Source organism: Etheostoma cragini, chromosome 3, assembly GCF_013103735.1.
Source record: "Etheostoma cragini isolate CJK2018 chromosome 3, CSU_Ecrag_1.0, whole genome shotgun sequence".
Lineage (NCBI taxonomy): Eukaryota > Metazoa > Chordata > Actinopteri > Perciformes > Percidae > Etheostoma > Etheostoma cragini.
The window spans coordinates 29,116,755-29,138,685 of NC_048409.1; the positions used below are offsets into that span (position 1 = coordinate 29,116,755).

Below are 21,931 nucleotides of genomic sequence, written 5' to 3' on the forward strand. Positions count from 1 at the left end.
GGCCAAAAAACTACATTTTATTGGGCTTTTTAGGTCTCTATTTGACAGGAAAGCTGAAGACATGAAAGGGGGGGGGGGTCAGAGTCAAACCCTGGAGTTAACCTGTGTATGTGGGCGCCCACTCTACCAACTGAGCTATCCGGGCGCCCGCCCAAACACTTATTTCTGTACTTCAATATCCAATGACAAAATAATCTCAACATGAAATAGCACAGCATGGTGTCAACATGAGACACACAGCGCTCCTCATCCGGGGAGAGGAGGCTACTTTTACATTTTCACCCAGGAAATGCCAAACCACGATCTTTTTCCTGAACTTAACCTGTCGTTTTGGTGCCTAAACTTAACTGTCATCGCCACTCGACGCTCACCTTTTCTGGTTAGACTCCATCACCATCCACGGCCCCTCGAAGGACCGTCATCTGGCGGTGCCTGGACCCGGCTCACAGTCACCTGCTGGCGGCTAAACAGCTGCTGCTGGTGGTATCCGGCGTCCTGGAGCGCCGTTGCGGCTAAATACAACCAGCAGCTGCTCCTCGGATTTTATCGTTTATCGTATGTTCACGTTGTCCTCGGGTCAAATTTGACCGCCTTTTAAAAATGTCTATATCAGAAATAAAACAAAAAATTGATTCCATGTAACGCTCTTTGCAAATACAATTAATCACTTTCATTGAATTTCGGCAGCATCCACTCAAAAGGACGTTCTTCCTCTATTAGTCAAAATAGTTTCTACTTTATAACTCAAATATTAGGTATAATTCTATACAAATGAGGGTTATTGACCATGGATTCCAAAAAGTAGTGTAAAACTAGAGGTTGTAAGATAGCGGTAGTAAAGTAAAACAAAAAAAAGAATGCGTTGAAAATGTCAAATGATGAAAAAAGGGTTCATTTTTTCAATATTTTTGACCCTAAAGGACAACACAAGGCTTAAAATACTTCTATATGAGGTATATAATGGTCTACTGGTGAAGTAGCATTGATCATTTTATCAGACTTTGAGATACATTTTCAGCAGAACTTGCCCTAAAACTACAAAACGCCTCCAAACGACAAAACTTCAACTCCATGCACACTCTGTTGGTTGAAATGTAGTTCAACTGGAGATTGTCAAACTTATTTCAGGCTCCTGTCTGACCCGCGGTGCAGAGTTCATTCCCTCCGATATCAGCCCCTGATTGGGACTGATTGAGTGGTTTTCCTCGTCCTTTTCCAACGTCAAGGTGTTCTGGTGATGGTGCGATGTGCTGCTCCTGTTAATTACCCCTGGTGTACTACCGCATGTGTTCAATCAATGCATCAGCTGCCGTTACACATGCACTGTCCATTAATTTACAGTCTATGGGTTTAACTCTAGACATTAAATTGATTACACATCTCACTTTGAGGAAGAAAGGAACTAGTCCTTTAATGCACTGTCTCCATCTTCCCTCCCTCTCCACTGCCCTTCACTTCATCCTTTCACTTTCTCAAAGAGCAGCAGTGTTTCTAAATGTTCAGCTGTTATGTTTTCAAGGTGACTGTAAAAACTTGGACACACAAGACACACACACACACACACACACACACACACACACACACACACACAAATGTGTGGCGCCTTCCTGACGAGGCGGCTCTAATTGGATTCCATGGTCGCCACGGCACTGAGAATTGATTGGTGACAGATAGAGAGAACCAGCGACAGGCTGAAGGATGAAGGTGTCGATGTGTGATGATAGGGTCAGAAACCTCTACTTACACACAGACACACAGACACACACGCACACATGCACACACACACACACAAGTACACGTACACACACTCACACCCTGTTGGCTCCAGTAATGTTATTCCATTACCACAAACCATGGTTATTATTGGTTGATATCAACTGGAGGTTGTCAAGACAATGGGTGCTCGGGGTCAACAATGTGCCAGGATACACACACACACACACACACACACACACACACACAATTAGATTATAGAGACAGAGATCAACGATGCTTCCCGACATTTAACTTTTTTTCCATCCTCTCTCTTATAAAAAAATGTACTGTATATCTGCTTTTCTTGCATGACGGTAGAGTGTGTGTGTGTGTGTGTGTGTGTTTGTACGTATGTTTTGTAGTTACAGTAATATGTTTAGAGACGATTAGCTGTGACGCTCTTGAACTGAAGTCGTTACTGTTGAACACACACACAACTTGCAGGTTCCTGTGTTTCACTACTGTAAAACTACAGTACTTTTCATGGCCTGGAGCAGCTCATCAACACTCCCTTGGTCTCATTATCTCTTCCTACTCTCTTCTTACAATCTCTTCATTTGCTTCATTGCTCTTCAAGGACGTGGAAGGACTCTCTCGTTACACCATATCAGCGCCTTTTTATCCAACCCTAATCCTCCCAGTTGTTGGCTAGCTCAGATGTAGGTGATAGTCGGAGTGAATCAATCAAGCAAAAACCAGCTTGTCTCAAAGTACTGGATGGAGACATGTCTGTCCACTGACACTTTCAGGGTCAGATTCTGATGCAAAAAAATCCTCCTTTAGCATTTGAACGCACCGTGCGAGCAGCAGCTCGACCGCGGCGCCCTGAGACGACGTAGTATTGACAGAGACAATGGTAGCGAGCATTTTGAAAGACCGAAAATCTGCATAGGGAGGCAGAATTGGGGGTGGTGGATGGGTCAAACAACACAGGACCTTCACCCAGGAGACAGAGGTTCTTGTCCCATGTGTCACTGAAACATACATTTTGTAACCCCCCCCCAAACCATCATTTCCTAACCCTGACTGTCCCGTTCTTGTGTGTGCAGTCAGTTAGACCTATGTCCCGACCAAGAGCGTCAAAAAGTGACTCGAAAGGGCTAGACGATGAAGAAGACTCTAAGCATCCGTAACAAAGGCACCTGACCAAGCTTCGCGTTTTGGACGCACTGGGAAGGAGAATGGGTCTAGATAGAAAGCATCTGGAAAAAATAGAGATACAGCGCCATGAGCGTTGTTCTTGTGCCGCATCAGTGGTGTAGTCCACGTGATACGTAGGTATACTCTGCATACTCAATAAGAAAGCTTCAGGATTTACATATACCCACTAAAAATCTACAATGACACGCAACGTACTTTCATTATTATTTTGATATATTTTGATTATATTTTGTCATCACTTCTTTCTTGACATAGGCGAATTAAAGGTATTTTTTTATGTAAATTACTGCATGAAAGTGTGTCAGAATGCAGAAAATGACATCTTCGATGTTCAAAATCTCCTTGCGGGAGGCGACCCAGATCCCCCCCCCCCCACTATCATATGCCCCCCCATCCCGGCCCATGCATATGCAGTACGGTACATACACTTTAGACTCCACCACTGTGCCGCTTGTCAGTTAAACATGAACGTCCGGACCCAGACGTATATGGGAGGGAGAATGTGTTGGGTTGTACACAAGGCCGCGTGTTGATTTCCACCACACTAAGCTACTCTTTAAAAACATATGCACACACACACATTTTGTTGTGTTTGTAAGAGTACCTACACACACACATGAGTTTTGTTGTGTGTGGAGAGGCTGATCCGTGGAGTGAACAAAGCTGCAGTGATACAGAGAGGAGAGGGGGAGTAGCAGGGAGGGCGGGGGAGGATGAGAGGAGTTTGTCTCTCTCAGATTATCTCACCGCAGATCGCTGCACCTGCTGCGGTTGCCAGGTTGCAGGGATGTTTACGAGCAGGGCAGAGTTTCCATGTTGGAGTGAGTTTTAAGCAGCGGAGGTGAGTGGATTTAGAGGCCGCACAGTGGAAAGAATCCTGTTGCCATGCATATGTCAGGCTCTTCAGATTTGAAGTGCTTCAGTTCAATGCAGGGCACACGTTGCCAGGTTTGAGTGAGCTGTAAGCGGTGGATGGGAGGCCTGTGGAGGCAGATGTCAGGATATTTAGCAGTTTAACGGTTGCCACTTTGGTTTTTTCTTTTTAAAGGGAGTAAAGAGCACAGGGTCATTTTGGAGACATGGAGGCTCAGTTGCTGTCAGTGTTGCCAACATATTGACTTTTTGGACCCCCCCTTAGCAGCTTTCTGAAGAAAAGACCAACACATTCTCACACCCATCTCGTAAAATAGGGCCGTTTGGTCAGGTGCCTTTGGCGTTGTTATTGATGCTAAAGGAGACCTTCATAAAACTCACAAAAATATGAAATCAGTGTGTATGATGGAATAGGGCCATCAGAATGTGCAAGAGTGCATCAAATTTGACCTTTTATGGCACCTTTTTTTTAAAGCTGGCAGCATCTTTACATTATATACATATAGAGAAAACCATGTTCTAAAAAAAGTCCCGAGCACAGACTTTTCCTCTGCAGCTCGGAGAGTCTTGTTGAGTTGAAAAAAGTTCAACTTTATTGAAAGAAACTACATCAAGCACCTTTTTTGTTTTGAAGGCTGACCAATGACAAATGGAGTAGCATTGGACACACACACACACACACACACACACACACACACACACACACACACACACACACCAGGAATGGAACTGTTTGTTTTTAAATGTATCTGCTGTCATTTTCTGTTGGAATGTTGGAACACACACGCACACACACACGGAATGTTAGAATATACCATGCTTATGATCCTTTGATGACACAGGCTGTGCTTTGATGGATGATGTCACTAGGTTCCGTGAATGTCTTTATGGTTCCAATGTGTTCACTGCCACAGTTGGTTACCCTCTCAGCACAGATCACAGCTCAGACAAGTTCAAGGCAACAGTTTTAATTTTTAACTGCTCAAATCCTGTTTTTTTTCCTGTTCTCCTGATCTATTACCACACCGTGGAGCGTATAAAAAATGGCGCCACAGAACAAAACCATCAAATTTCTCCAGTTTAAGATACAGGAGCTCATGTTCAAAATGAGAAAACGAGAACTGAGCCATAGTAAAATAGCTCGGTCTAACCTTGTGCAAATAGGCTCTTTGCAGTCCAAAGTCACTTCTCTCGAGAAAGAGATGGAAACTCACAAAGAGGAGGTTAAAGAGCAGAGAACCCAACTCCAGATAGGCCAAGGTGAAATGAATAATCTTATGGTGGATCAGGCTGAGTTGCTGGACTTGTTTGATGAATTCAGAACCAATAAAAGGGAAATGGAGTCAGAACTCCGACAGCAGAAATTTGACAGTGAGGCAAACGCCAGGAAAACTGCTGAACATCTGAAAGAGAGTTATGAGTCTGCTATATCGAGAATGCAAGCAGACCATGCCAAGAGCCTGACGGTGGAGAAGACCAGGTGCCAACATCAAGCAGACCAGCTACTGATCGCTGAGGAGCAGAAGAAAAAACTGGCGGCCGAGTTGGAGGAACTTACAGCCACAGTGCCCCCCAAAAAGCCAGCGGAGACCGTGAGAAAACAGCAACAACAAAGAGACAATCTCATTGCCAGAGAAATAAAGATAAAGGATGATATGCAAATGGAGGAATTAATTAGGCGCAAAGAACTCGGGATAATTTTTGGAAAGATGAGAGAGGGCCTTAATAACCTGAAGAAAAAGGAAAGTCTTATGGGAAAGGTTTTGGTATTCGAGAATGAGGTCAAAGACACACAAAAGGTGATTGAAAAAAGACATCATGAGATGTCTAATTTAGTGAAGGACAATCGACAATTCAAACAGGAAGGGGCTGAAGAAAACAACAACAACGCTGCTCTACTTGTTAAATTAAACCAATTGAAAGGAACACTCAAAGAAGTCGGGAAAGATTTGAAAACGACACAGTCTGAGCTCAGAGAAACGAAATATGAGCTGAAGAAGGCCAACCGAGACAAAGTCGAGCTGGGTGAAACCATCACATCTCTAACACAACAACTGAAGGCCTGTGGTCCAGACCTGAATGAGGAGAGAGAGAAAAACAGAACCATGAGCACCTATTTGATGCGGGTCAAGGCTGATCTGCAGGCATGCATGGATTATGTCTCTCCTCCCAAGAAATGTACACAGGAAACCATTGATGTCGAAAGACATTGCATCGACGATGACGTCCAAGTGCAGATGGATGGATGCGCTGAGGCCGGCCTTGGAAAAATGGTTTCCGATAAAGACAAAATTATCAGCGGTTACAAAAAGTGCCTCGACAATTCATCCAGGGCCCTGCAACGTTATGAACTGAATTTTAAGAGAGCAGCGCAAGGCAACAACGAACACAGCGCCTTGATCCAACTGATCAACGAGATGGAGACGGAGCAGCACAACTTAGCAAAAGAACTCAAAGAAGCAAAACGGCATCTTGAAACCGCAAAGAGGCAGCCACTGCGCAGCGTGAAGTCATGGATAAGTAAAAACGTGCTGCATAAAAACAACAAAGTCAAACCATCCGCCCTTCTCCCAGATGACAGCCAGCCAGAAGTCCTCCCAGGTGACGGCATCGTGTCACCTGTGCAGCCCTGTGCAGATCACACGATATCCACATCCACACAGCTACATCAGTACTTCAGTGCCAATCAAGTGACGCCGTATAATTCAGAGGTTAGCGACCTCCCAAAAGTTGACATCTAAAACTCCCCTTCAATTTTGCACCACCTGTATTCCCCATTTCAGTGTATTTTTCACTGAAAATTAGGCCCTTTGTTTCCGCATTACTAATATTGTTCTTAAAATTAGGCCGTACCTTCTAACAACCCTATCTTCCAACCTGTTCTGACTCTGAACTCATAAAATACAGACGTTTGGACAGTGACTGTCCGCGTCCTGTGCGACAAAAAAAGCACCTTTCGGCTTGTGTCGAATGTGCCGGGGAGAGCAGCATCTAGACGTGGTTTAGAGAGGAGTATGTAATGGGGATATTACACATAGGGAGGTTGGTCGGGGGGGTGGATGGGTCAAGAACAGGACTTTTGACCCAGGTGAACTGGGTTTGTGTCCCACGTGTGTCCTTAACCGTCCCATTATTGGCGCGTGTCAGGGAAGCCGCTTTCCTCCTTAACTGGCCCGTTATTCCCGTGTGTAATGAAAACCATAAGCCCACCCACGACCTTTTCCTAAACCCAACCTTTCCTTAACCTAACAGCGTCAAAAGCAACGCCATTGGTCCCGACCAAGCCCGTCAAAAGGGACGCCATTGGTCCCGACCAAGCCCGTCAAAAGGGACGCCATTGGTCCCGACCAAGCCCGTCAAAAGGGACGCCAATGGTCACGACCAAGCCCGTCAAAAGGGACGCCATTGGTCACGACCAAGCCCGTCAAAAGGGACGCCATTGGTCACGACCAAGCCCGTAAAAAGGGACGGCATTGGTCACGACCAAGCCCGTCAAAAGGGACGGCATTGGTCACGACCAAGCCCGTCAAAAGGGACGCCATTGGTCACGACCAAGCCCGTAAAAAGGGACGCCATTGGTCACGACCAAGCCCGTAAAAAGGGACGCCATTGGTCACAACCAAGCCCGTCAAAAGGGACGGCATTGGTCCCGACCAAGCCCGTCAAATGGGACGCCATTGGTCCCGACCAAGCTAGTCAAAAGGGACGCCATTGGTCCCGACCAAGCCCGTAAAAAGGGACGCCAACAGTCTGACCCAGTGTGTTTAGGTAAAGCGTGTTATTGACGCTAAAGGAGACTTTTAGCGTCAATAACAATGACAAAAGCACCTTGCGTCCGTATTTAACGAGACGGGAGTGGGAATGTGTCGTCTTGTGTTCCTACATTTCCCTTCAATTTAAGCACAATCCTCCCACAATATCTTTTAAGGTTAAGGGGAGACAATTTGATATGCATTTATGAAACAGGAAATGTGGGAAAATCACCAGATTTTCAATGAAAAATATTTTTGGGAACATAGGCACGCTCCCACAGTGACTGTGTGGTGAGCTCCTGGAGACTTTACGCCGAGTGTTTTCGGCTTAATCAACTGCAACCGTAATTGTGATAATTACAATGAATTTCAAATAAAATTAGTTTTAGCTTAAGATCTGTTTTGTGTATTTTGTGTATCCGTGATACCTCACGTATAGGGCTGTAACGACATGCATTATAAAACAGAAATCCCGACACTTAGATCCACGAAGGCATTAGTATTAGTCCTTGGAGGACACCAGCAACACTAACAGAGGTGTAACTTTAAGAATGTGCACTGTTTTGACTCTGGTGCCTTTTTTAACATTCATATGAGTTCCCTCAGCCTGCCTATATACCCCCAGTGGCTAGAAATGGCGATAGGTGTAAACCAACCCCTTTGGTATCCTGCTCTGCCTTTGAGAAAAAGAAAGCTCATCTGGGCCAATCTGGAAGAGTTCCCCCTCCCCTTGATAGCTACAGACTCAGAAATGGCACATACTAAGGACAGCTCATTGTGGGACTCGCTCTAGTGGCTGGAATTCTGCACCAAGGCTGAATTTTGGGAAAGAGACTTCAGATACAGTATTAGGGACCACTAAGGTCTATATAAAGAGACTTCAGATACAGTATTAGGGGACCACTAAGGTCTATATAAAGATACTTCAGATACAGTATTAGAGGACCACTAAGGTCTATATAAAGAGACTCCAGATACAGTATTAGGGACCACTAAGGTCAATATAAAGAGACTTCAGATACAGTATTAGGGACCACTAAGGTCTATATAAAAGAGACTTCAGATACAGTATTAGGGACCACTAAGGTCTATATAAAAGAGACTTCAGATACAGTATTAGGGACCACTAAGGTCTATATAAAGAGACTTCAGATACAGTATTAGGGGACCACTAAGGTCTATATAAAAGAGACTTCAGATACAGTATTAGGGACCACTAAGGTCTATATAAAAGAGACTTCCGATACAGTATTAGGCTCTAATAAGGTCTATATAAAAGACTTCAGATACGATATTAGGGGACTAATAAGGTCTATATAAAATCATCCAAAAGGCACTATGTGATGGGACCTTTAAACAGTTGTATGACAGTAATTGGATCCCAATGGTTTTGGGCTTTTGACACAGTTCTGAGTTGCCAGGTTTGATTATTGTAACTTATTTACAATAATCACTTGTATTATTACTTGTGACAATATATTTTGTACAGGAGAGAACTCATCAAAATTGCACATACTGTATGTGAATGTCTTTTGGCTAAGGGGGGGGGGGGGAAGCAGGAAAGACTTCTATGCCAGATTTGAGGAGGGCTACCAGGCTGATGTCTAAAGTACTGCACTTTGGGTATTGATGAGATCCCTAAAAGGAGGTCACTGATGCATGAAGGTGGAGGTAAGGTTTCACTAACACTGTAGTAATCGGGTGGAGCTAAGAGGAAACTAAAGCAGGTTATTCTATGTTCGACAAGGCGTAGTCACGGTTGCCAGGTCCAAGCGGGTTCTGCAAGTTGAAGTAAAAATTGCATTCTGTGTTTTGCTCTTCCAAAACTCTCGGCTGCAGAAGGTGGTTATTTCCTGTATTGACTGGATGAGGGGAACTGCTCACACAATCTGGAGTTGCCAAGTTGTATTATTGTAAGTTTGACCTCAAAGATGTTTCCCATCAGATTTTTGAGGGGGGGAAAAAGGGTAATCGGGAACAGAAAAAGGGGTCATTTGGAGCTGAACAAGTTCTACTTTTTCATTCATTTGATAACAGTTTGCACTGAAAGACATATAGATAAGAGAAAGACACAACAAACGGTGGGAGTGGATAGTCACAGTTTCTTGTAAATACAGAAGAGCGTTATTGGGTGCAGAAATGAGGTATCAACACTGTGTGAAGTTGCCAAGTTAGATCTGTGTTCTCAGATTCAAAAAAGGAATAGTGAGAAGGTGTGAAAATCCCTGAATGGTCTACCGTTGCTTCTTTATTAGAACATGACACGGCGCTAATCCAGCACCGGACCTTAAAGGCCACATTCTACGGGACAGAATAGCAACGCGGATTTTGGTGCCACTTGAATGATGAAGCTCCAAAACCGACGTTACAGGCAGCAGAAACATGGCTGCATGTGGTGCTAGTTAACACTACACTTGACAGCAGGTAATGTAACATTAGCCTACCGTTAGCTAGTAGCAGGCTTTAACACGGACAACATGCTGAACAAGCTAAACAGTCAACGGACATCCAACCGTCTGCAACTGTCGTTGTTGGAAAAACAAACTGATGGTGCGTTCACTTGAAATTGGTAGCCTAAACCTTGTGGTGCATTCTAACTCATTCTTAAATACCCTTTTCCCATCTAGTGCTTGGTTTTACGTTTAGCAGCAATTTATTGGTGAAATAACTTTTGAGTTATTGTTATTGCATTATTATTAAAGCATTTAAATGTGACTGTGTGGCCTCAGCAATAAACCGTTCTTCAAGGTCACCGTTTTGTCCTCCTTTTTTTTTAAGTGATCAATATTATGCTTTTTGGATTTTCCCCGTTTATTGTGTTATATTTTTTTGGTTCATGTCATAGGTTTACAAAGTGAAAAGCCCAAAGTCCCCCCCTCCCAAAGGGACTTACCATCTCCAACAGAAAACAGAGAGCTCAACACACAGGGTGAAAAGGGATCTGCAGCAATGTGCAATACAACAAAATTATAGTGTTTTTTATCCTCAAAGTACAAATATAAACCTAAAAATTTGCTTAATTTCAGCACTTTAAAGTAAACCGCTGAGGAACGGCGCTGTTTAAAAAATGTCATTTTAGCACCAGTCTCGAAAAAACCTAACTCTAAGCAACATTCGGAGTGGAAGGGGGGGACATGGTGCTGGGTGTCACGCATGTCAAATATCCCGGAAATGGATTCCCATTAATCAAGACTAGCCTCTGTAAACTATAGTGTGGTGTGGACCATCAGTAACATTTCCTGAGACAACTTCTGTGATGATTAAACACTATAAATAAAATCGAAACGACTGGTGCAACATTAAGTTCGGATCATTTCATTGTTGTTCTGAAATGGTCTGAACCAAGCACGACATGCTCCACACCTCATACACTCAACACTGTTGGAGCAGAATAGACTGCTGGTTCACACAAAACACTTCCTATCCTTAGGATTTGATAATGTGTTGCTTCCTACCAAGATCCGAACACTGGACAGCAGCCAGGAGCAGCTTTTGGGAGGCGTTTTGGTAAAACTCCAGATTCAGGTTGTTGTGTTAGAGATTCTCTAACATCACAGATTTTTTACTGCGGGACAAACCTTGCTGCCATATTCCATTTAGACGACAATTACATTGCCACATTTTGGTTTTTAAGCGGCGTTTGGAGCCAAAAGTGACCTCCACTATAATCACACATGATCCCACCCATCCCCTTCACCAATCCCTTCAGTTACTGCCACCGGGTTGACGCTACTGAGTCCCATTTGCAAGGAAAATAATTTCAAAAAAATCCTCCATCCTCATGGCAATCACCACCCTAGACCGCCATTCATACGTATATATCTTACATCACCATTCAGGCTTATTGCACATTCGTCAATATCTAATCTATACTGTTCCTATATGTATCTTTTATGATCTCATATGTATTTTATGTGATATGAGGTTACCCCATCAAAGACAAATGTCTGTCACTCATGACAGATATTGACGTTTTTCTCATCATGTCTTCACACGTTACATTTTATCATGTGAGACAGTTGAAGCTGCTACATGAACAGGCTGTTCTTACAAAACCGTTTACATTTAGCAACAATAAGTCAGGCACCATCATTTGTATGTAGTCCACTTGTTTTTCGCTGTATGCCCCACATTGATGGATGCTGTACAGGAAGGATGTGAACGCCGTAGAGAGGAGGTTGGAGTGGATGGCCAGGTTCATAAAACACAACGCTTGAAAATTGGTGTGCATGAATATCCATATGATATCATAAAAAACGCGTTCATGAGAACTCGTTGACATGAGGCAAAGAAATGCATTAGAACATGTAGAAGCACCATGTGGAAGAAAATAAAGCCCACTGTAACAAATCACAGATGACACCAACAATATGACACTTCCTGCTGAAGTTCTAGATATATAACTGAAACCTTCTCTTTTTCTTGCTTTCACACTCAGTCGTCGCTGCAGGGAAACATCAGAATGTGACAGCGTGTTTGCTGCTTTTGGCAGGTACCCACAGGAAACAGAGAAACCGTTTTTTTATTGGAGTTCCAGAGTGGGTTTTTTGACAACAGAGTGCTGGGGGACGACTAAAGAGGTGGACATTGGACAAAGCAGAGTGTGGGGGAGCCCTGTGTAGAGGTGCCAAGCTGGGCGGATTTGAGTCCGGGACGCAGGAGAAGGGCTGCCAGCATTTCCTTTTCTCTTTTATGACAAAATCGCTGACAGTTCCCAAGCAGAAAATGTGCTTAGAAACCCAGACGATTTCCTGCAGTCACCTAGTTAGTCTTTTCCATTGCAGTCTCAATTGGTCTTTTTATAACTGTGGCAACACTGTTTAGGAAGTGGGCCAAGCTCGTCTCCCATATATCCCAGTTGGGAGTCTGAATGTTAAGACTCAGCGGGGATGATGAAAGCCAAGCGTTCTGTTTCTGACAGAGAGAAAGGATCCAGTATTTAGTCATCACCTGCTGCTCTTCTTGTTTTGACCCTTTGCCACAGCGGCCGCCCTCTTTCTTTGTTCTTCTGATCACGTTCTGTCTTCAGGACAATCCCAATGTAGTCCACTTGGTTGACGCTGGTTCCTTTGTGGATTTCTCCTAGGAGAACTGGGACCCTGAGGACCCGGATTTTCCTCCCCTCTTCTCATTTCCCTCCTCTCCATGTCCACATCCTCTGTGCCTGTGCACTCATCCTGTCTGTTTGATGTCCCTGGTAAAGGTTTAATGTCCCCATCGTACCACAAACACTGGGATGTTTGCTTCTTCACCAGACATGGACGTTTTTGAATCGTAAACGAGAAGGTTTCAGTCGGCTGTGAGGGAAAGAATCCCATATCTTACTTTAGAACCTGTATAATTAATACTATAAAACATGTTTAGCGTTTGGGAGGTGGGCGAACATGGACTGCTTTGCAAGAGGGAGAACTGTTAAGGGTTAAAAGAGTGCAAACAACTAGTGTTTCTTGAAGCATCTATTTACAAATTGGGCAATCCTAGAGATCATTAATTTGATGAATGTTAATTTAATTTGTTATGTTATGTTGTAATTTATGCCACTGACACACCAACCAGACCATTGGCAGAAAAGACAGTTGGACTGATCAGTCTCCCCGAGTTGGTCCAAAACGAGCCTCGGGACACACCAGAGTGACGAGATGTCATCCGTCTCCATGACAGCAGGCGGCGCTAATCTGTGTTGTTGCCCAAAAATAAAAAGCTGCAGCTGATTGGACGAATGTGTCACGTGGGTCTGGTTTCTCTGGAAACTCAAAGCCGGACTGTCATGGCGGCTTGTTCAGAATACGATCTCATCTTAAATTTACCCACCAAAACGTGTTTATGAAAACATTTTATTTTTTTTCAGATTAGTTTTTGGGGCTTTTCCATTTTATTATAGTGACAGTGGCTAGACATGAAAGGGGGGCGAGAGATGGGGGATGATACGCAGCAAAGGACCGCAGGTCGGATTCGACCCCGGGCCGCTGCAGGACTCAGCCAACAGGGGGCGCAGGAACGCTCTTACGGGGTGAGCTGGAGGCCGCCCCCCTGGAAACATGTGAAGAGAGAAATCTGCCCTCGTTTCAGATCGACAAAGATCAGTTTAAACGATTTCCGTCTGATTTTGAGAGGATAGTCACGCTCACCCTGCTCCACGTTTCCGGGTTTGCACTCCACCAATCAGACTGGTCATTTGAGTCCGACTGCCGACAGAATCAGAATCAGAGGGGGATAGTTGAACAATTTCAGTCCAATTCTGGTTGAGTCGTGGAATTTGTTTGGATCAATGTCCATCACTCAATTGCTACCGACCTCAGCGTCAAACGTGCATCCACTTCATGTAGCCATTTTGACAGTCCATCTACCTTCTCTGCTACACGAAGCAGCTCCACCGACTGAGCCCTGATAGTAAATGTAAATGTGCTGTATTTATCTAGCGCTTTTCCAGTCTTAACAACTACTCAAAGCGCTTTTACATCTACAGGAAACATTCACTATTCACACACATTAATACACTGTGGCCGGGGCTGCCGTACAAGGTGCCACCTGCTCATCAGATAAACATTCACACACATTCACACTCCGATGCGCAGCACCGGGGGCAACTCGGGGTTCAGTCTCTTGCCCAAGGACACTTCAACAATGACTGCAGGGGCGGGGATCGAACCACCAACCTTCCGATTGGCAGGCGACCGCTCTACCACTGAGCCACAGCCGCCCCTAGTATAGTATCAATCCTCCTCTGGGCTTCCCCCGACCGGTCTGAGACGATACGAGACAGTTCACTGGACTTGTCAGCCCTTAGATGGAAAAACCTTCCTCCTCTCAATCACTCCATGTAAGCACTCTTTAAGATCCCAAGACAGCTTGTTGGTAAATTTGCTGGCGGCTGTCTTACCAATTGGGAAAAAATAAAGTGCCCGCCTTCCGACCGCCGGACTGTCCGACGGCCGAGTTATTGTCTGTTATTGTCTAACTCCCAAAGGTCGCCATCTTGGCTCTGTATGCTCCTCATGTCCTACCCTACATCACATTGTATTATTTAATTTGGGCATGTGTCTCTTGATATCTTTCGGTTTGTTTGATGCCGTCTTTTCTCTCACAGATAAAATATCTCCTTTTTAATCACATCGTTTTATGTATTTCAAAGTAAGAACTATTCAAATCTGTTCCTCCCTAAAAATGGATTCTTTTCTAATTTCCTAACAGGAATTGTAATCAGAGCGCTGTGATGGGCGACAGATGTCTTCCATCTGTGTTGATGATTTCCAAAAACAAATGTGTAAACCAGAGAGCTGACTAACTAGCTGCATTGATGTGATATTTTTACATCTGGTATTGCACGGTACGCTTCCACTTACTGCAAAAAACTTTGATTAATCAAGTATTTGAAAAAGACAGTTTTCGTCAAGTTCGAGCTGTAGTTAATGACATAAATCCCTTGTTTTGCTTGTTGCAGTCTATACAGACAGATTTTACCTGTTAAACTTTCATGCTTTAAAATGAATATTTTACTATATAGTTTGGCACTGCGTTCTCCAGTAGTATTAGCAAGTATGTACAAAATAAGGTATAGCATGAGCTACCACTGTTCTTACTACAGTTTAAAAGTGAATACTCAAGTTACCTATTTTATACAATTACTTATAAATAGTAAAAGCTAAAGTTAATTACATTTAAAGAGAGATTTAGCTGATTGAAATCCAGCTCTGTGTCATGGCCGTGTGGGCAGTGTGTTTAGATGAATGCTGTGTGGCTTCCCTCCACGGCGTCAGTGCACTCTGCAGAGCTCGGCCAAATCACGTGGAAGACGAACAGGAGCGTGGACGTCACGGCACGGAGGGTCCGCCGGACTCCAGGTGCCCGCAAAAGCTCCGATCTCCGTGCACTGGCGCCTCTAAAGGAAGACACACACACACACACACACACACCTTTCATCTCCACACACTGCCCACACTTCCTAGTTTGGGGAGTGAGTTGTCTATATGTCTTTAAAGGAGACAAATATCCCTTTTAATTCACATGTACACATACAGTACATGTCCCCTGCATCTATGTCTGTACTGTCATTGCTAATCCATGGGAAGGAATGGTGCCTTTTTTTTACCCATGATGCTTTCTTTCCTCCTTCTGTCTGACCTTATCTCTGTTTGTTTTTTTCTTGCTGCACTTCTCTCATGTCAGTATGTCCCTGTCCTCTCTTCTTTTCCGAGTGATGGACGTTTTTTTTGTTTTTCTTTGCTGATTGAAGGAAGATGTCACTTCAGCAGCCAGGTTGCCTTTAGGCTGCTTCTCGCTGCATCTGTCCACTCGTCTGCCTCGTCCCTGCTTTTCTCCTCCTCTCTTCTCTAAACAGTTTCCCCCTCTTCTCACCACTTATCCTTTTCCTCCTGCTCTTTCTGTGCAGGGAATCTTGGCACACTTTGACGGACAGCTGGCTGAGCCAATGACAAACTTGGAGGGCTTTTAACGCACGTCACCGGGGTCCCTTCGGTCAAGCCTACGTGGACATGCGCACCACGTGTACGTGCACGTGAACCCGGATGAGCGCCAGCACTGATCCGTGCCCCGTGAGAAGAGGACAGCCCCCCCCTCCCTCTAAGAGAGGTAGGCTGCTGTGCTTGTATGATTATCTATTTTGCTTTGACTTTCATGTGTTAAATAAAATTGATTTTATTTATATTAATCCAAGCATTTAACGCTGGATCAAGGACAATGGCCTTAATGCGTCTTCTGCTTCCGACTTTGATTGGCTGAGCTTACTTGGGGGTGTCTGAACCAATCCATGGGTACCCAGTGGTTTTTAAACCTATAGAGGATAGTTTATGTCTCCCCATGAGGAATTCAAAGTAAAATGAAAACGGTCTGAGGGGAAGCATGATACAAGCCTTCCGTGATTGCACACCGCACCCACCCCCAATAGTCTGGAGCCTTGTGTTGTCTTCCCATCCACCATGAACTTGTTGCCGGTGCATGCGTGTTATTGTATAGTCTAGATCTCAGTATGTGTCTTCTGAATTTACTCAGTAGTTTAATAGTTACTAATTCATGAGAGAACAAAATCCATGTCCCTGGGCGTCTGGTCTTCAGGTCGGTTTCAGCTTCAGATACTTGGAGTCTGTGTTGGCTGAAAGGAATAAAAAGGTTTTGAGTTTGGAACTTTTCTAGTAACTTGACTCAGTTGAAGATGACAAATTCCCTCCCAGGGATAAATAAAGAGTAACTCACCGTAATGGTGGTTGTGGGGTTTGACACAGAGACATTGCTGTTGTTAAATGTCCTCTCCCCACTTGGCTGGAGCAGGTATGATGGATTACTCTTATATTTACATAGTTTACTGTGTTGTATTTTAGAAAGTAATGAGTTCAGTGTTTGCGGTGCGCTTTGATTGATTTCTCCGTACATCAAGCACTTGGGTCATTTATTGTGTAAATGACTTTTCTCTTGTATTTCTCTCCAGCAGAGACTCATTATAACTTTGAAATACAGAGACAAAGATACTGTCCAATCTGAGGTCTGAAGCCATGCAGTTATGCTCAGCGTGTCGAGAGACATTGCCTTTCTTACTCTTCCATTTTCACTCGACAGATCTGTGAGCTACAGCTGACTTGTGGAACATTTTACCCATAAGATAATATTTAAAAAAAAATGCCCAGAGCATTTGCAGACACTTCTTCTGTGTTTCTCACCTTGATGTCAAACATGATCAACTCCAGTCGGCCTTGGCTGCAGGTGGGGGGGGGGATGAAAATAAAATCATCCCCAAAACGAGCATTAGTGCTAGTTTGACTGTACTGCTGTCTTGCGAGATAAATCGTACCTTTACAGTGTGTTTAACCCTTGTGTTGTCTTCCAGTTGATTGTGATTGGTGGTTGACTCTGCATGCTACTAACTGTGTGTGTCCATGAACTCCTAAATCAGTGTAAAGGACGTTATATCAGACACAGACTTCCCCAAACCGTAACATTAGTTGGGACAGGCGCCTTGTTTCTTTAGGCCAACTGTATTAGCTTTAGCCTGGCTGCTAGCAGCTTTCTGCGGTGAAAAATGGGCGGGAGATGTCATGATGATCTTTGCAGAAAATGAAAAGCATATGCATCAATCGCTGTCAGTCGCAGCTAACGCTGGCGGGACTTTTCTACACACGAACCCTGTCGGACTAACGTCACGTCATGTCCACACGCTTCTCACATGGCCACCTGGCTTAAAGGGGAAGTGTCGGCCAGTAACAGTCATGTAAAAGGAGAATTATGAAAGTTTACATTTCTATTGAGCAGCAATAACTTTTAGCGTCAACATTGCAAAGTGACTGCCGCGCATGCACACATGACGATATAGACGATGAAAGAATTTATCGTGCAGCCCTAGTATACACCAAGACACCTACAGCGAGACTTGATGGGCTTCAGCAGGCCGAGGGTGACTTCACTGCCGGCTCTCACACAAACTCATAACAGAAGAGGAAACATTTGTAGCAGTCATGACCCAAAGAACGAGATCCAGGGTACAAGCAACCCAAAATGGGTTTTCTCCGGGGGGAGGGAGGGGGGGTGGCGTCTTCCTTAGAGATCGGGTAAGGAGCTCAGTCCTCCGAGAGGAGCTCGGAGTAGAGCCGCTGCTCCTTCACGTCTAAAGGAGCCAGTTCAGTGGGTTTGGTAAAAATGTCTCCTGGGCGCCTCCCTAGGGAGGTGTTCCAGGCATGTCCAGCTGGGAGGAGACCTTGGGGAAGACCCAGGACTAGGTGGAGGGACGTCCAGCTGGGAGGAGGCCTCGGGGAAGACCCAGGACTAGGTGGAGGGAGGTCCAGCTGGGAGGAGGCCTCGGGGAAGACCCAGGACTAGGTGCAGGGATTGTATCTCCAACCTGGCCTGGGAACGCCTCGGGATCCCCCAGTCGGAGGTGGTTGATGTGGCTCGGGAAAGGGAAGTTTGGGGTCCCCTGCTGGAGCTGCTGCCCTCGGGACCCGATACCGGATAAGCGGACAAAGATGTATGGATGGATGGATGGACATTTGCAACAACTCACAATTAAAGTGTGCATGCGCTTGTGTGTTTGTGTGACAGTAACTTAAGCTAATGCAGCTTTAATAGCCACGTTAGTTTCATGCTCCGACTAAATCATTTAAAGCAGCTCAGACTACCAAATAGGTCCATTAGGTATCTGTGGATCTCATAACACACACATTAACACACACTGAAATGAGATCCTGGGACGCAACAAACTTGCATGCACCAACACACTTTACTCTCTCCTTCATTTTCTCATAAAACACACACACACACAAACACACACACACACACACAGTCATATCTTCTCCCGCTGCCTCTCTGTCTCATTTAAGATTTTTCAATCCAAACTAATTTGCTGCTGCTGCGTTCACTGTGGCTGTGACAGGAGTTTCCTAATGAGAGCGAGTGCTTGCAGTAATGGCAGGTGTGGGCCTTGAATCAGAACTACTGTAATGAGATGAACAGGCCTAATGGTCACAAGCAGAATAACAAGTCCAGGAGCAGGATGAGAGCACCAATAATGAGAGTGAAGGCTGGTACGTGAGTCAGACCAACAACGAGAGGGAAAGGTGACTCGTGTGTGTGTGTGTGTGTGTGTGTGTGTGTGTGTGTTACTCTAATGAATGGACAGCAGTGCAGAGATCCTAGACAATCCGTTGGGGATGAATATTCAACTCTGGTTTGCTTAGATCACATTTTCCAAGTTTCTGAAGTTAAAGTTTGTTGAGCAGAGTGTACAAGGAACGTGCCGCCTGAATCCTAAAGAGGTTTCCCTCCCTGTTGTTTTCTATTTCTTATTGAGATCTGCAGCGAGAGTATGTAATTGTCTTATAAATAGTGATCATTAGCGGCCAAGCTGCCATGTCGGGGCGTTTTCCCGCGGAGCTGCTGGGCAGGTAGGCTGCCCTCAGTCCTCATGTGCGTGTGACGATTAATGGTGCCATGACAAGCTTTTTTATTATGACTACAGAGCCATTATCCACATGTGTGCCAGTGCACATCAGTGGATGAGTGAGCTACGGACCGCAGAGTCGTAGACTCGTTATCTGGGAACACTAACTGCAGACCCGCCGTGTTCCTAAGCCTGTACCGAGCCCAGAAGGTTTCAGGGGTGAACTCGTTGTCAACGACTTTGCACAGAATAGTTATCCGTGAATTCCACATCTTTAAATTAGTAATTCCTACAAGCAAAATGACCGCGGAAGCGACAGTTTTATACGTGGAAATCTACTAAGAATGTCCAAACCAGCACCACAACTGTATAAGATAAGATAATAAGATAATTTGTTTATTAGTCCCCAATGGGGAAATTACTGCACTACACTCTGTGTACACACTTTTGTTAGTACTCACTAGTATAAAAGAAAGTGTGACTACCTTACAATATTAATATAACGGATCGTTTTCAATAGTCCGTTTCCCCTGCTCTTTGGGTATAGTCCGGTGGACTGGGGGTGGGATTTGTTTCATTTTGGAGAAAATCCTTTGTCCATCAGCTATTTCAATGCAACTTTTGAGTCTCCCTTACCGCCTCCAAATATTTGCAAAAAGATGCAAACGTAGCATCTTACAGAAGGCTTTTGCTTTTTAATCCAACATCGGTCTGAAGTCGAGTTGTTCAGATGTTCTCTAAACCCAGACAGGACTGTGGAAATGGGACTTTTTGTTCCCGGGACTCTGGAACGGAGTGTCTGCCAAATGCCATAAATATACATCTAAATGTAGTGCTGCTGGTGTTGGTGTGTGTTGCTCTCGGTGTGAGCTGGCGGTCAGCAGACACATCAGCACCCAGACAGCAGCGGAGGACTCAGCCAGGGAGCGAGGACACGGCGGCCGGCTGCTGGCAGGATGCTGGGCTTCCCTGGACCCCCCAACCCCCTCTCTCTCTCTCTCTCTGCAGCGCTTTATAACTTCATTAATCAGACAACAGCCAGGGAGCAGACCAGCCTCATCCAGTACTTGGTGTTGGTCACTGTGCTCCATGTGTGCTCCATCGTTCAGCGTCAGAGGCCCAACCACCTCAGTGGTGAAGTTCAATGACGATGTTCAGCAAGGCAAGACGCTGCCGAGGCCTAAGCCATAAAAGAAAATAATTCATTCAATCGCTGCCAACATGTATACTCTTTTTTTAAGATAATTTTAGGCCATTGTTGTGACAGGACAGCTGAAGAAAGGAAGTGGGAGAGAGAGGGGGAATGACATGCAGCAAAGGGCTGCAGGTCTTAGTCAAACCCGGGTCTACTGCGTTGAGGAGTAAACCTCTATATTTGGGCGCCCTCTCTACCAACTGAGCTATCTGGGCGCCCGCCAATGTGTTAAATCTGACAGCACGAAGTATTGGGGTGTGGAAATATATCCGTTAGTCTTTTAAAGATTAACGTACTTTACACCATTAATGATAATGAGTAGTAATGAATAACTTAAATCTACTTTACTTTATTTACACGTATCCTTCACCTAGAAGCTCACACAGTGAGCACAGTTCCCATTACAGTCCGGCTCTAATCACACTTGTCATGATATTATTATTCATGTTTTTTAATGCGAGCAGCCTCAGTTGTACAGGTGTACATTTTCCGCTGGCTGTGCATAAAACTTTTGCTGTGAGACGTGTTGTGGAATGAAGCCCCAGTATGTCCGTTGTAATGGTGCTTCTTCAGCAATAACACACGTCCAGTTTGGATGATGAAGTAGCAGATAAAGCATCCCAGATGGCCCTCACTTCCACTCGCCCTCGCTCTCCTTCACTCCGTTCCTCTCTTTGTGTTTAAATTAGAGTTTTGGTAATAACTTCAATTCGCACTTTTTTTATCCACAACAATATGACACTATTATTCCAAATACGACAATATTTAGACTACGATACAAGTAATATAGCATTCTCTGAACAACACGTGGGATATTCTGGTAGGGGGTGGTAGTCCCTCAGCCTGTAAGAGGGTGGTTTGGGAACTCGAGGGTTGCTAGTTCAAGTCCCTGTATGGAGTGCGGCCTGTTAGCTGGAGTTTACCGCCTGTGCACTGGCCTTGAGCAAGGCATTGAACCACCCACCAACCGCTCAGGACGCCTGTAGTAGTAGTAGTAGTAGTAGATAACTTAATTGTCCCAGTGGGGCATTTGGGTTTGCGGTACAGTTGCACTCAATGACAGGACAGCAGACATTTGATAAAAACTTACACACACAAAATAGTCCCTACATCAGACATAACATGAATGTTAGTGGTCCCTAATACTGTATCTGAAGTCTCTTTTATATAGACCTTAGTGGTCCATAATACTGTATCTGAAGTCTCTTTTATATAGACCTTAGTGGTCCTTAGTACTGTATCTGAAGTCTCTTTTATATAGACCTTAGTGGTCCATAATACTGTATCTGAAGTCTCTTTTATATAGACCTT

General features: G+C 44.6%; 2 long non-coding RNA genes across 2 annotated transcripts in view; one reads left to right on the forward strand and one right to left on the reverse strand.

The window, feature by feature from the left end:
* Positions 1 to 296: 296 nt before the first annotated feature.
* On the reverse strand, positions 297 to 10,078 carry LOC117941846. The gene is made up of 3 exons (XR_004655995.1): positions 10,065 to 10,078; positions 9,976 to 9,981; positions 297 to 342 (listed from the first exon to the last, which is right to left on the reverse strand). It is a non-coding gene; the product is annotated as an uncharacterized LOC117941846 (long non-coding RNA).
* Positions 5,840 to 21,931, forward strand: part of LOC117941845 — a 23,343-nt gene continuing 7,251 nt past the window's right edge. Inside the window, exons 1-2 of the long non-coding RNA XR_004655994.1 lie at positions 5,840 to 5,853; positions 12,872 to 12,876. This is a non-coding gene — a long non-coding RNA (uncharacterized LOC117941845). The remainder of the gene's footprint in view (positions 5,854 to 12,871; positions 12,877 to 21,931) is intronic.